We start from the raw sequence: 16,452 nt of genomic DNA, 5'->3' as shown, positions 1-16,452 counted from the left end.
GCATACTGCAGTCATTCTTGCAGTCTAATGCCATAGGCAAAAGTAAGTTGTTTTAAGTAAGAGTATTTACATTCCCTACCATGTACCTACTGCCTTCACAGTTATTTGCCTATAGTTACACATCCAGTCTCCATTGTCCTTGTACATTCTGGTAAGGTGGCTTTTTTCCAATGTTGAGTTGGAGGATTGAGGTGAGTATTGTGTCTGAAATTTGAGCTTCTTCAGTAAAAAAGGAAACATGCCAGCATGATAAACCATTGGTGGTCAGACAGTTTATTACTGTTTTTTGAGTGTTGTGACCTAGAGGTCACATGCTCATGAATATACTGAAAGGCTGTCATATGTCCAGGTTAATATTTACTCAAGAAGGAAGATTTGTATACAAAACATTTCCTCCATGTGGTTTCAGGTGTTTTGCTCCAAAGTTCTGTTTTCTTGGTTGTCTTGTGTTTTTTTTCTTTTTCAGAAAGTTCTAAAAGCACCTCCTCTATTTGGAAAACTGTCAGAAAAGACTGGAGCCGTTAAATGAGCAGAGATTGATCTGTGAAATAGGTATGCCAGGTATTGCAGGTCCAAGTATTTCAAGGAATTCTAACATCTTTGTTATTTGAAAAGCAAATTATTTCGGAACTCGAATGTTTGTATTGCATTGTACAGTTGTTCGTTATTATTAGTAAAACAGCTTCAGCCAATCAGCGGCTTCGTCACATGTAGCGCTTCCGTTGGTTTCAAAGTCACGCATATCGTCAGACCAGGAAATGAAAGAACGGAAAGTGATTAGGTTGACGAACATCGTCTTTTCGTCAATAAATATGTTTTATGTGTGGTAAAAAGTATCATGTAAACGTTCTGTTGACGTTTCTTTAACCAATAAAAAATATTTGAAAGAGACATTCGCATATGAGGCGTGTGACATCATTGCATAGGAAGTGGGGGGGAGCGAAATTGTACCTACACCGGCAGGTCATTTTAATAATCTCGCTCCTTAGCTGAGGTTAGCTTGTTTTTCTTCAGACCCTAGTCCAGTGATTTTCAACCAGTGTGCCGCAAATTATCAAAGAATGGTCTATTTTCGAACTTTATTCATATATAAACTATAAGGCGCATCTGTCCCTTTCAGACATAGGTGTCCAATACGTCAAACACGCTCTACCGGTCGATCGCGAAGCAGATCGCTTGATTTAATAAAATATGATATAAGAAAATATTGAAGAGAGCTTAGATTGGCTGCTGTGCATGTCAATCAAATAGTTATTGCGCCGATTGGTTGTCGAATTGATTGATATGCACAGCAGCCAATCTGAGCTCCAGCCTCTTCCAGTGAACGCACGGCAAAGTTTATGAATCAAGAATAAAAACGGCAAAACGTGCGGACTTCCCGACAGTCATTTTACGCAATTCAGAAAAACGATATAGAATTAAAAGCTTGTTTTTTTAAATAATATATCGAACAAAATCATGCGCATTTGATCGGGTCAGGTCTTCTCTACGAGAGTCACACAAACATCACGTCAGTTCCATTAAAGTCAAGCTGCAGGTTCCAATGAAAGCGCAACAAATGCTGGTTTTCCTCATGTGATCACTTGATCAAGGATACATCCTTAAAACACACTTGTATTTATACAACATCACATGATGACTATTCGTAAATTACCTTTATCTCACGAATATTATAAGAATACGCTCAAACACAAACACGTTAAACAGTTGCAGATGAGCCACACATTCTAATGACGCTCAGACGCTCAGACAAAGCGATGATGATGTTAAGTTACTGATTAACAGTTTTATTCTCGTTAAACTTCATCTAAAGATGTTTTAAATTTTAAATCATCCACCGGTCGCCTCCGTAAATGCAGTATTCTTGTTAATAACCGTGTATGTAAAATATAAACATTTACACCCGAGCACATCTGAACTCATTTACAATAGTGTGATTCATGTCAGACATGTTAATTAACATTAACAAATATAAACTGTTAGTTTGAATTCATCTTTTCATTTGTTTTTGTTTTTTTTCATGATCACAGAAAGGAGAAATTTAAGTATTGTGCTTAATTTAAATATGATCAACATATTGAAATAGAGGCATGGAAAGGGATGAACCCGTCTGAATTCTTCGTTGATTTTGATGAACAAAGGAAAAGGGCTTGAATTCGTGTCACGCACAGATTTTTGAAAGTTGCAGCTCTTGCAACAACATGTGCAGCGTGGCAGCCTTGAGATGTTCCCACTCACAGTGAAGCTGCATGATGGCAACACTGCTGCAATGTGAAGTTGTCATTTTATTTCCATTCAGCCTTCACAGAATGCCTTGACTGGGTTAGGGACCCATACAGCTCAGCATCCGTTGCCGGAAAGGACATGACTTTAAAGGAGCAAGAGGAACTCATTTAACTGAAACAAGGTCGTAGTTTAAAGCTAAAATTTGCTGATCTGCCTTTGGACAGTTTTTGGTTATCTGTTGCCATTCTGGCCAACAAAGCTATTTTGACATTGCTCCCGTTTTCAACCACATATCTGTGTGAGCTGAGCTTCAGTGTGTCTTTCTACCATTCCTACCAGGATATCCATTTTGTGTTCATCGAAACAGGCCCAGGTTTCACACTAAGTGAGTGTATAAACACATTAAAAAACATATTAACTATATTTATTACTGTGTTAGAGTGTCATTTTGTTTGGTGGTGTGCCCCAGGATTTTGTAAATGTAAAAAATGTGCCGCGGCTCAAAAAAGGTTGAAAATCACTGCCCTTGTGGACGCAAAATATTCGGCGTATACGCCTCAGGTGAATGCTGCAGCTGCATTAGCTTCACTCGTGGTTGCCACTCTTCCCATCATAACCTCCCGCTAGGCCTTTTGTTGCTTGGAGCTTCAAGAATCTGACTGCCGTCGAGATCTCTTTCCCTGGGTCTCCTGACTCCTCTGTGATGCGCTCTCCTGAGTCTTGTTGTTGTATCGTTGGAGCAGACGGTTTGTTCACTCTGACTCTGCTGCTTGTGTTGGTGTCAGCTGACATGCTAACAAGCTGTGGGGTTCTCCTTAATCATCTCGTTGTTGTCGTGAAATCCTTGTTCACACTCTGTCTAGATTTCGCTTTCTGTCCATTGTTTTGTCCAGCATTAAGACTGAAGTGGTCTCTTTCAAAGTTTTACAGCTCCCTCTCATGCTTTCAATACAGGGACGGCTGCAAAAAGCTGTTTCGTCGAGCACAGTCTTCTGGGGGTACACTTGTCCCCAATGCTGTGCATGATGTAACCCATAGCAACAGCCTGTAGCGGGCATTAATGAGGCATGATGTAAAAACCCAAATTTATTTCTATTATTACTAAGGTTCTACGAATGCGCGCTCCATACAGGTGTGGCCCAGCAGCCCGAGTGTCAAATACTGCCATTTTGTGGAAGGTGAGGCTTTATATAGGGGAGAATACTGCCCTCTGCTGGGTGGCAAGTGCATTAACTTTTCTCAGCCAGTGGAATGAGTAACCCATAGCGACAGCCTGTAGAGGGCATAGCACACATTCATAAAACCTTAGTTATAATAGAACCTGGGGTACAATGTTTGTAATATACAATGCATGTGTTTATTGCCTAAAACATGTTTGTATTATACAATACAATACATTTTCTGGGAACGCATTGAGGTCCCCCTATGAAGAGCTAGATCAGGGGTCGACAACCTTTACCACTCCAAGAGCCATTTGGACCGGTTTCTTACAGAAAATAAAACACTGGGAGCAGCAAAACCCTATTGACTTTTCTAATTAAATATAATTTCATATAATGTTCACTTTCTTGGTTTGTCTACATGCTATATATAAACAAACTATAAATAAAATGTTAGTTAATGAAAGTTCACCTAAAATTTAAACTTCATTCTTTTTCTACTCACTGTCCCTTTAGGTATGCACAAATATGAAATAACATTTTTGAACAAAAGATTTGTTGTTTTGCATGTTGCTGTTCCTTTAAGACTGAGACAGATGAGGGAGGGGGAAGCGATTAGCCAGAGTTCTGCGTTAATTATCTTGAAAAACGAATGTTCTTATATGAGCAAAGTTACATCTTACAGTAACAGTTTTGGTTGAATAAAAGGTAAACTGTAGGAGAGCGCCTCAAAACATTTAAATTAAATAACCACATTTATACCAATACTTATTTTCAAAAAGCTTGAGAGGGCTAAAAGAAAATTCAAAAATAGAACTATGAGATCTGTGTGATACCAAACTGAGACTAAGGTATAGGTATAAAAGAGTTCTCCCCATAAACTCAATCTGCTCTCATCCCAGCTTCATTTCATGCATCTGATACGGAACTCAGACAGAGCAAATGAAGAGCAAGCAAGTACTCACTGAATTCTCAGACTTGAAACATTTTGGTTGTTTCTTATAATCTGTTGGGTTGACTATATTGTAATCCATGTGATTTTTATTATGTATTATTTTATGCAGAAATCTATAATTGTATTCCACTGAATATATTTTTTTTGCGCAGGGGTTATTGACTCCATCAGAATAGATCAGAATCAGAAGAAAAGATGAAAAAGCACATGAAAATGTAAGTAAGTAATTCACATGATATTCATAGTGCAGCATATATATATATATATATATATATATATATATATATATATATATATATAAAATTACATTATTTAGAACCATCATCGTAATGAAAACAATCAGGGTTGTAACATTTATTAGATGGTAGGTACACTGATTTCACATTTTCTTTAGGAAAACACTATGATAATCACTTATCTTTCTAACCATTTTATTATTGGGGTATTATAAGATTAATATAGTTAATACAAAATCAGAATAATATGATATTTAAATTGGTAAGGAGTAAAAAATACTTTAAGTTAACTGTAATGAAAAGAAAACTGAAAAACTGAAAAAACACCCTGTTTTCTATGTTTACAAAGCTAACTAAAATAAAGTAAACTTACAAGAAAAAAAAAAATCAAGTAAATGTATTCTCTCACAAAAAATTCAGTTTGCTAATAGGGGTGGTGGAAAAATCTTTATCACGATATATATTTGTGCTCTCTTTTGCAATAAATAACCGATATTCTGACGGCAAATTTCGATATTTTATTTGATCAAGGGCTTGTCCCGTTGACACCGTCACTACTTAATCAACCCTGTCCTGTCTGTGGGGGGCACTAATCCCGTAAATAAGTGTAAAGTAGACTCAATCAGCAGCCGGTGAGGAAGACATGTTATAAACAACAACAGAAAAGGAAGATAACGACGGGAGCAATGTGGACAAATGTTTTACGAGGGTAAAATATAATGTAGTACTCGACATCGGTCTTGCAGTGCGCTGATCATATGAACCGCCAGGAAAACAGCTAGCTATAACGGCACATTGAGCGGAAATGCAGAGAGCAAATATTTTTTGATAACTTACTGAGCTACAAGTGTATCAAAAAAAGAACTAGTCGGAAACCCAGGCTTCAATTGTGTGGTTGTTTTGCAGTGTTCACATCATTACAATGTTGAATGTACAACGTTAATGTAAAAGAAATGTTGTACCAAAGTATGAGATAGAGTTACATGTTAAAACTAGATAAGACATTTAACCACCTTTTTAATATGTGTTGTGCTTTTATGTATTCAACAGAACGAATGACACAGCAGGAAATGTAAAAAAAGATCACCGAAAGAATGCCAAACCCATCGAAGAAGATGAGCTTTTATGAACCAGACCCTGGCTCATGCAGAGATGAATGAGATGGTAATTAAGTTAATATTTTAATAAATGGCTTAGCTCATTTTAAAAGTAGTTGTTATTTTTAACTGGCCTTGGGTGCTATAATAACCTAAATCTTTGACAGTCTCTGGTCTCTTATCACTGGGGTTATTATTTTTCCATATATTGGGAGTTTGAGGCACAAATATTGTTTCACAGGATTTTTTAAGTAATTTCAAGAAAAAGGAGCAAAGCCGTCACTTGAAACTAGGTTTTGGTGAATGATTTATGCAATTATATTATCACATCAAATTATTACTACATTTGGGGCTGGGAGATTGATTTTAAAAATGTTATTTCAATAAAATAAAAGTTCTCTCATAAAAAAAATAACTTTTTTTTTTCCAGTGTAAGCATTCAATTGCAAATGGATCTGATCGTTGTTACCTGCCAAAACTTTGTTGCCACTTGATTGACTTGAATTCTTTAAAATATATTGACAATTTTATCAACTTTTTAAACAGCACATTGTTTAAATAAAAATATAATTTGAGATAAAGTCAAATTAAAGATAAAAAGAGACAAAATCATCAAACAGAAATGAGCTAATACAATATAATGCTATCTTCATCTAACAACTTAAGTTGTCACAATGCCAGAATTTCCAACTCGATACCAAAAAGAGTCATGATATTTTTTTTTAAGAAAGATCAGAACAGTAACATCAATGACAACAACAACAAGTAAACAGGAACACCAGAAACAGGATCAGGTCCATATAAATGTCTTAAATTATGTCATCAGAGAACCCAGAGTTGCGTAAGTAACCTAATGCCTTCTCGGCTTCAATCTGTGACTTTAAGAGAAGCAGCGAGGGCCCTTTGCCCTTAGCCAATACATTTTTTGAATATCGATACTTTTGACAACCATACTAACAACATGGTTACAAACTAAAATGTGATAAAATACTCACCACTACACACCTGCACACATACCATTATATTATTTTCCACTTACATATTCTGCGCAATTAATTGATTTATACATTAATAATAATAACTTTAATCATACCAGAATTGCAGCTCAAAATTACAACAAAGAATTCCGTGTAAAAAGAATCCATCCATCCATCCATCCATCCATCCATCCATCCATCCATCCATCCATCCATCCATCCATCCATCCATCCATCCATCCATCCATCCATCCATCCATCCATCCATCCATCCATCCATCCATCCATCCATCCATCCATCCATCCATCCATCCATCCATCCATCCATCCATCCATCCATCCATCCATCCATCCATCCATCCATCCATCCATCCATCCATCCATCCATCCATCCATCCATCCATCCATCCATCCATCCATCCATCCATCCATCCATCCATCCATCCATCCATCCATCCATCCATCCATCCATCCATCCATCCATCCATCCATCCATCCATCCATCCATCCATCCATCCATCCATCCATCCATCCATCCATCCATCCATCCATCCATCCATCCATCCATCCATCCATCCATCCATCCATCCATCCATCCATCCATCCATCCATCCATCCATCCATCCATCCATCCATCCATCCATCCATCCATCCATCCATCCATCCATCCATCCATCCATCCATCCATCCATCCATCCATCCATCCATCCATCCATCCATCCATCCATCCATCCATCCATCCATCCATCCATCCATCCATCCATCCATCCATCCATCCATCCATCCATCCATCCATCCATCCATCCATCCATCCATCCATCCATCCATCCATCCATCCATCCATCCATCCATCCATCCATCCATCCATCCATCCATCCATCCATCCATCCATCCATCCATCCATCCATCCATCCATCCATCCATCCATCCATCCATCCATCCATCCATCCATCCATCCATCCATCCATCCATCCATCCATCCATCCATCCATCCATCCATCCATCCATCCATCCATCCATCCATCCATCCATCCATCCATCCATCCATCCATCCATCCATCCATCCATCCATCCATCCATCCATCCATCCATCCATCCATCCATCCATCCATCCATCCATCCATCCATCCATCCATCCATCCATCCATCCATCCATCCATCCATCCATCCATCCATCCATCCATCCATCCATCCATCCATCCATCCATCCATCCATCCATCCATCCATCCATCCATCCATCCATCCATCCATCCATCCATCCATCCATCCATCCATCCATCCATCCATCCATCCATCCATCCATCCATCCATCCATCCATCCATCCATCCATCCATCCATCCATCCATCCATCCATCCATCCATCCATCCATCCATCCATCCATCCATCCATCCATCCATCCATCCATCCATCCATCCATCCATCCATCCATCCATCCATCCATCCATCCATCCATCCATCCATCCATCCATCCATCCATCCATCCATCCATCCATCCATCCATCCATCCATCCATCCATCCATCCATCCATCCATCCATCCATCCATCCATCCATCCATCCATCCATCCATCCATCCATCCATCCATCCATCCATCCATCCATCCATCCATCCATCCATCCATCCATCCATCCATCCATCCATCCATCCATCCATCCATCCATCCATCCATCCATCCATCCATCCATCCATCCATCCATCCATCCATCCATCCATCCATCCATCCATCCATCCATCCATCCATCCATCCATCCATCCATCCATCCATCCATCCATCCATCCATCCATCCATCCATCCATCCATCCATCCATCCATCCATCCATCCATCCATCCATCCATCCATCCATCCATCCATCCATCCATCCATCCATCCATCCATCCATCCATTGGGTTATAATAACTATTGAAAGAGCCATCACAATATAGGCCTTGGAAGATATGTATTCCCTTATTATACTATAAGGAGGAGGCACTGATAAAAATGTAGGTAAAATTAATGTGACTTCAACTAGTCAATCTTATTGACTCATGAGTATTGGTGGAATCAAATGTCACCCACCACTTAGGAGCACGAGTGGATGGCTTTAAAAAGAGCCACATGAAATGGCTCACTCTTGACTCTTGTCTCTTGTCTCTCTAGACACTTCACGCTGGACTCTTGGGGTGTCATCCCCTTCTCCCCCCCCCCCCCCCCCCGTTCCTGACTCCTCCCCCTCCCCTTTCTGCAACTTGGTGAGAAGCTTCCTAACTGTTTACTTCCTCAAGACGCAAGCAAGCTGCCCGCATCCAAGCTCCAGCAACCAAACTGCTCTTCCAGAAATACCTGTGCATCAAAGACTTGTGAACCCTTGAGCCGAGTAAAGATATGTCTCTGGTTGGTAACATCAACTCTCTCAAGGAAGATCTTTGCCAGCCTGCAACAAAGGACCAGGACCAGACCCAAGAAGACCCGACATCACTGGATCCAGGGCCTTCATTCACGCTCGTCCTCATCCTCCTCATCCTCCTCATCCTCCTCGTCATCATCACGCCTTCCTCTCTCCTCTCGACGACGTAAGAAACTGTAACATTGTCACTCTTGCATTGATTGATGTGTTGGGATTTTTCAAATTGATCAGAGGTAGCAAGATTAGCTTAAAATAAGTTGTAAAGCTTTCCTAGAAGTTGACAAAGCCATCAAGTCAGTTACTTCCTGATTAATTAACATTTTTCCTTCCATAAGCATCATCATTACTTTACATTTTTCTTAACTGATCTCCCTTTTCTCTGTTTCTTTCAATAAATCCTATAAAAAGTGGGTCAGTTGCCTTTACAATTTTTCATTTTTATTGTATAATCAATTTAAGAGCCTCTTACCCAGTAAAGAACATTAATCACGACAACAAATAGTGACTTCAGTTAATGAGATTCATTCAAACTAGTGTTTCATAATTAATTAATAAGGCCAATTAATTAATTATTATCCATGTAATTTAATGGTTTCCTTTGGACTAAGATTCTGTGCGCTCTTTAAATCATAAACTTGGCATTTGACAGACCAACTATCTCTGGTAGCACGCTCTCAGGGAAGCTGCTGGCGTCCGCTGCTTCAGTAGACTCCGGGAGGTGGAGGAGCCTGAGGTTGTTGTGTCTGGCCCTAGATTCAAGCTCCATCAACTTTTTCTCCATTTCTTTATTCCCCTTTTACATTGACATAACTAAATATAGAGATATTTAGAGATATTTAAAGTTGGATTAGCAGGAATGTTGAAATGTAGCTAGATTTCTGTAGTCTATGGTTGTATACACTACAGACCAATGCCACTCAAAGCAAATAAGTATTTAAGTTATGCACGCATTCCTGGACAAAATAAGCACTTGCTAACTATTAATTTGTTGGTTTTTTTTCTCTTTTTTATTATCCTAGTTTTACCAGTGAGATTGAAAAAAATACTGTACCAGTGATGAAAAGACAACCTTCCCAATTATGTAAAGGCTGCAAGTGAGTAAGACAAACTACAACTTTTTAGTTTCATCTTTCCGACACTTTGGATAAGGTTTATCTGATCTAATAACAGTTTCCTTACAGGAAAGTTATTGATGACACTGTGGAAATGTATTCCCGAACCTGGCAGAAGCAATAGCAGAATCAGAAAATTTTGGATTTGCATTTGTAAAGATGTTATACAAGATGAGGCCTCTAGATACTTTTTTAATTTCTTCAGAGGTTCTGAGTTTATCTATAGTTACTCAAATATCGAATCATTCTACAGATCTCTGCTGCACAAACGGTGCAATGGATTAGAAGACGCAATCCTCAACAAGGACACCCCACTATTGTCAAAGTCTCCCTTCCAGATTCTTGCAAAAACTACATGTGTCTATTACTACAACTTAAATTGAATTTCCTCAAAATTATTATGAGTAAATAAACCAGAGCAGAAAAGAAGATTTTCACAAATGAAATCAATGGAAGAATAAATTAGACACAAAAAGTCTCCATGCAAAATAGTGGCACTTTTTACTTTTCAAGTTCATGCAAAGTCATAACTGGTTATAGGCTCATGAAGCTTCATTAAGCAGTGCCATGTTGGCTAAAAGTCAGTAGGTGGCATCATCAGTTATAAAATGTGATATTTTATTAGACAGAGGCCACCATCTAGTGTGCTCTGAAAATAATGACACTTCTTCATGAAGCTTCAGATGACCATCACTACTCATAACCCCACCATTCACTCTTTCTGAACTTTTCCAAACTTCCATTAACATTTTACACATATCCACAGTTTATAATAATAATAATAATAATAATAATAAATTCAAACAGACTTAGTATTAAGGCGCCTTTCATGACATACTCAAGGTCAGTTATATTTTAAACATCAGAGCATATTAAAAACAGAGTAGCATAAATGGATTAATTGGCAAATGTTGAGTATATTAAGTCAGCTGCAAGAGGTGGTCTTGAACGGATTTGTTTTTAGGCGTTATTTGAAATAGTCGAATGAGTTAATGTATCCGAGTTTGGATGGTTGACTCTTTGTACAGCAACAGGATAATAATGTAAAAAAAAAAAAAACCTATCACCACCTGCTGGTGAAACTAAACAACAATAAGTCTAAAAAATTTCAAAATAATTTTCAAATATCCAAACTTCAGTTATATTATTTGTATTGTCTTGTCAGAAAGATGCAAGACATGCACAGCAAGAATAAGCATTTTTTATTCAAGTGATTCAGATTACTCTTAATATTTCTCGGACGATCCTACAATAATAATAACTACTTTTAACTACTTACAAAGTACTTATATTTTGTTGCTGCATTTACTGTGTAAAGAAGGGTGACTTGCTTAAGTCTTACATTTTTCTGTCAGGGCTGCGGAGAGCTATTGCTATGTTGTCCTTTTGCTGTTGATTGTATTAAGTTTCCAGTAAATTACAGCTCAAAATATTTTTTTTTATGAGCCGGATGAAAACTACGTCATAGACCACTGCAGACCCGACTGGAGCTTGAAGGGCTCCACACGCTATTGCCTTTTTGCAAGATGAGAATTACTTTCAGGATTTTCTTCAGGAGCTGGAAGATGATGGTTAGCGGCCTCAACTATTTGAATTATTTACGTTGTAATAGTTATGTACAGATGTTCATGATTGCTCTTCTTTTTTTCACAGGAAGAACTGGCCCAGACAGTGAAAGTGTGGACACTACTGAGTCAGAGAGTTGCAGAATGGTGTTGCAGTGGCTCACGGGGCAGGCACACAAGCCTGTACTGCCAAGTTAACGTGACATTTTCTATATCACCATTTTGTTTAATCAGTTAGTTAATTAATTAGTGTTCAATAATATTTTCCATGTTAGTCCTGTTTGAATAAAGATTTGCTAAAGCAATGTTTTTTGGTTATCAGAGCTGGGTGTGGATTGCCTTTTCTGCATCCAAATTTTCAAAACACACACCATACACACATACTGTCTTATAAAATACCAATAAAACAAGAGTTTAACTAAATATAACTAGAATAAGCCAGTTTAAAAGTTAAGATTTAAAAATGGTCCAAATGGAAAATCATGTGGGACTTCCAGAGGTGAGGGGCTTATTGGCTAAAGGCTCTGGACCCCATGATGGCTCTCTAAAGATCTGAGTGTCTGTCTGTGGCATGGTTGTTGAGGGGTTTCAAAGTAAAGAGGATCTTGTAGCTGATATAGTAGGTGATGGGGAGCTAGTGAAGTTAGGTTAAGTTAGTTAGTTAGGTTAGGTAGAACTTTATTGATCCCTTAGGAGGTGTCCTTCGGGAAATTGTTTTTCCAATTAGACACAGCAATACAGACGGTTATTCATAAAAATAAAAATAAGAACAAGAACAAAGAGAAATAATAAAGAACAAGATGACACAATCTAAGTCTAAAGATAAAGAACATTGATCAAAGACAAATAACAAAGACAAAGGATAGAACGATTTTCACTTCACTCCGGCCCCCAAACTCAGAAGTGTACAATTAAATAGCCCAAGGAATGAATAACTCCTTGAGTCTATTAGTGTTGCATCATGGGAAAGGGCAGAGAGGATGACTGTCATCATCCATGATGGACAGTAGTTTGTCCAGTGATCTCCTCTCAGAAAATGTCACCAGTGAGTCCAGCTTCATGCCAACCACAGTTTTAAGAATTTGTGTCAAAAGCGAGGAGAAAAAAAAGACATGTAGTGATTTTATATGCCTTATAAAAAGGTTTATTTTCAGAACATCTAAGTTCTGGTAGAGTTAACTTTAAAATTGCCTCTAGGTAAGATTTTCCTGAAGAAAGGGGACACCACCCTTGTTTTATAGTGCAAGGGAAACTATTAAATGTACGTGAATAATAATTAATTAATTGGCCTAATTAATTAACTATGAAACACTAGTTTTACTCAATCTCATTTAACTGAAGTTTACTACTTTTTGTTGTGATTATCTGTTCTTTACTGAGTAAGAGGCTCTTAAATTGACCAATAATTACACCAGAATAGAGACGCGAACAACGACGTGACGTTTTATAAATTTATTTAAAAAGGAATGAATAATGAATGACAAAAATGAGTATGTTATGGTAAGTTTTGGAACCGAGAATAAAAACGGAAACGGGAAAAGAATCGTGTACGAAATCTTACTTGACTACCCGCATATTAAACAACCCAGACACAAATCAATTTGTTCAAGATGAAGTGATCAGCTTCTTACTTGACGGTAGATGGTGAACGGAGGTTTAGGCAGCAGCTGGAGACCAGATGAAGGTGGCAAGCGGGTGGATGTCAACAGAGTTGGAGGATGAGGATGAAGGAGAGGATGATGAGGAGGACAGTCAGGAACGAGGGAATCAAAGTTATTTCGACGAGGGGACCAAACGTTCCGATGAATCACAGTGTCGTCTTCCTGGTTGTAGACACCTCACGTGAATGCGCTGAACGCCTGGAATGTTCACTTTGCTGAGGGAAAGTCTTTAGGTCAGGAACACTTTCTTCTTACGGGAGGTAAGGATGATTCATGGGCTGTTTGCTTCTTGATGGAGATTCACAGTCTGGGAGACGTGCTGCGAATATTGGAATAATCGGACCGGTCTGGTCGATATTAAAAAGAAACTCACGAAACTTTGCGGAGTCTGGAAGGATGCTGGAAGCGGGTCCTTCAGTGCGGTCCTCAGTTTGGGCTTGCAGGAGCTGAAGTTAGGAGGCCGGAGATCGTCTTGAAGGCAAAGTTGGTGATGAACCAGTTTATCACGCGGGAGGTGATAAACTCTGATGTTACGAGGTACACCCTGATGTTAAGAGGTACGCTCTGATCTTTTGGAGGAAACAACACACTTTCTCTAAGTTGAACACAGTTCTTATTTTGAAACTTAGTGATCATAAAAAGGGGCAAACCCTTATGATTGGTTGACGTTTCTTCGGCGGGAAAAGGGTCCTTCCATACTGACACCTCCTCCATCTTACCTCTCCAATTGTCTTTTCTTCTCGTCACACAAGAAAAATCATATGTACATTAAAAATGCTTTAAAACCATTTGTTCTTTCTAGATTCTTTTCCCACGGAGCGCGGACATTTAAATAACACCAAACAAAGTCGACTTAAAGCAATAATTATATCTTACCTCAAAAGACGAATGACGCGCACATTGTTCCGTCAAGTTACTGCACAAACGTGAGGACAAAAACGCATGTTCTGGGACGAGTAACAACAGGTGACGTCAACATCCGGAGGTTTGGAGGAAGTTGCGTATGGAGTTCGGCAGTTTGAAAACTTTTTAGCTGACGCTGAAACTACAAAAATGAACTCGGTCTTTATACAAGCACACATCTACAATTGTATTCCATAGCGCTTTTAAACAAACAAGCACAATATCTGGTTTTATTCCGTACACGATCAGATTCTACGCCTGAGCTGTGTAAAACAATTGAGGTCAAATACAGATTAAATGCACATTTTTCAAGTTAAATAAACAAGGAACATTTATAAGGAACTGGATCATTACTTTGTCAATGTGTGTTTTTCTAAACTCCCGTTTTTTAGCGTGTGTGACGTCACCTCTGCAGGATCGCGATTACTGTTGACAAACGTCACGTAGATCGCTCATGATCGCAGCTAAATAAAAAGAAAACATATGTCCATACACGCAATCTCAATGAAAGGTTCTATTTTCATAGGAAAGCGCACCAGATTATAAAGATTATCAAGCGAAATAGCACATCCAGACTTTATTTTAACATAAAACAATGTCAACATTGTGGAGTTGAAACACCTAAAAATATACAATATAGTCACTTTTACAGGACCTTTTAAGCATGTATTACTCCGCGAGAGCCTCTTGTCTTCCGCGATGTGTGAACAATCCAAGCTTCAAAAAAATACAAATTAAGCATTTTTTACCGGTTTATGGTCGCCGTGTACCACCTCAAAGTGGTCAAGGTCGTTAAGCACAATCGGGGGTAGAATCGCAGTGTTGACATTAGACATTTCAAGTGCGCTACATAGTTTTAGAATTACGGTAGCCAAATGACAACAGCGACACGTCACGTCACGTTACCATGGCAACGAGGAGTTGAGCGACGCGTCAAATGTTACCCGGGTAGGCTAAAACCAACGTTTTTGTCCCCCCTATACCGTCACCCTAGTGACGCCCAGGGGCATTGCACGGCGTCGGACGGTATGATGCCTCGGGTGTGAGGACGTGTTGGCTCATGCCATGATCCCCCACTGCCGATGCACGTGGGACCGGAAGGTCCTCATACACCAAGAGGATCGGGTTATTAGAATAGCTGATCGCAGGAGACGACCGCTCCCGCCTACCAGCCAGGTCAGAAAGTCTGGCTTTCAACCAAGAACCTCCACCTGAGGGTCCCTTCGAGGAAGCTGGCGCCGAGGTTTGTGGGTCCATTCCCCATTACCAAGATCATAGGCCCGGTCGTGGTTCGCCTGCGTCTGCCACAGTCCCTCCGTGTCCACCCTACGTTCCATGTGAGCCAAGTAAAGCCTACCAAGGTGGGGGTTGAATAATTTTGATTGCAACTTTATATGAACACATTAATCCATACACTGTTCACCTGATTAGACGTAAATAGGGCTACATTTTTATTTCAAATCCATTCTGCTGGTGTTTAAATACAAAAAAAGACAATAACGTTGATGTTTATAATATGCATGGTGCTTTAAAAATTGAATTATACGTTTCAGGCTTACATTGTAAATGAGAAGTTGTTTGGGTACAAGAGTATGTAAAGATAGATAAAACTTTGGAGTGTGGGGTGGTGTGTGTTAAAATGATTACAACCAAAACATTTCTTAGATAATTTATTTAAAATATATAATGTTAATCAGAACATTAATGAAAGTTAAAGTCTAAATATATTATGCAATCTATCCATTAATATATCACTCTGTATTTTGACAGCAACAGTGAAAAAATAGGAAGTTGTTAGGATCCTAATAAAGTTTTATAAAGATGGATGTCGTCAGAAATACAAGCTGTAGTGATTTATGTTAAATTCCTATGTTCAAGAATAAAAATAAGAAAAAACACTCACATTTGATCACATATAATCTATAAAACAGCTGCTCCAATGATTGCTAGTAAATGGTCTTCATTACTGCTTCAGGTGTTATTTGACACTAGGCTCTCTCTACTGTGGGCAAACAAATTGCCTAAACTCCACCCCTTATTTATTTTTCACTGAGCGTGAAGTAAAAAAGATCATCCCATTACTTTTCTGGTGTAAGCCCCATCGTCTTATTTTAAATAGTGATTATAAATGTTTTTATGAACAAAGTATATCACAGATAAAAGCTAACAATC

General features: G+C 38.8%; 2 long non-coding RNA genes across 2 annotated transcripts; both read left to right on the top strand.

The window, feature by feature from the left end:
* The first annotated feature begins 203 nt into the window (after window positions 1–203).
* Window positions 204–5,742, top strand: LOC148065351 (uncharacterized). Its single transcript, XR_015713463.1, has 3 exons — window positions 204–552; window positions 4,494–4,556; window positions 5,628–5,742. It is a non-coding gene; the product is annotated as an uncharacterized LOC148065351 (long non-coding RNA).
* A 3,180-nt stretch (window positions 5,743–8,922) lies between these two features.
* Window positions 8,923–11,926, top strand: LOC148065350 (uncharacterized). Its single transcript, XR_015713462.1, has 4 exons — window positions 8,923–9,205; window positions 10,059–10,133; window positions 11,598–11,722; window positions 11,805–11,926. It is a non-coding gene; the product is annotated as an uncharacterized LOC148065350 (long non-coding RNA).
* The last annotated feature ends 4,526 nt before the right edge of the window (window positions 11,927–16,452 follow it).

Source organism: Callionymus lyra, chromosome 15, assembly GCF_982586985.1.
Source record: "Callionymus lyra chromosome 15, fCalLyr1.hap1.1, whole genome shotgun sequence".
Taxonomy (NCBI): Eukaryota; Metazoa; Chordata; class Actinopteri; order Syngnathiformes; family Callionymidae; genus Callionymus; species Callionymus lyra.
Note: the sequence above shows the minus strand (reverse complement) of the source record. Positions and strands in the feature narration are given on the sequence as shown.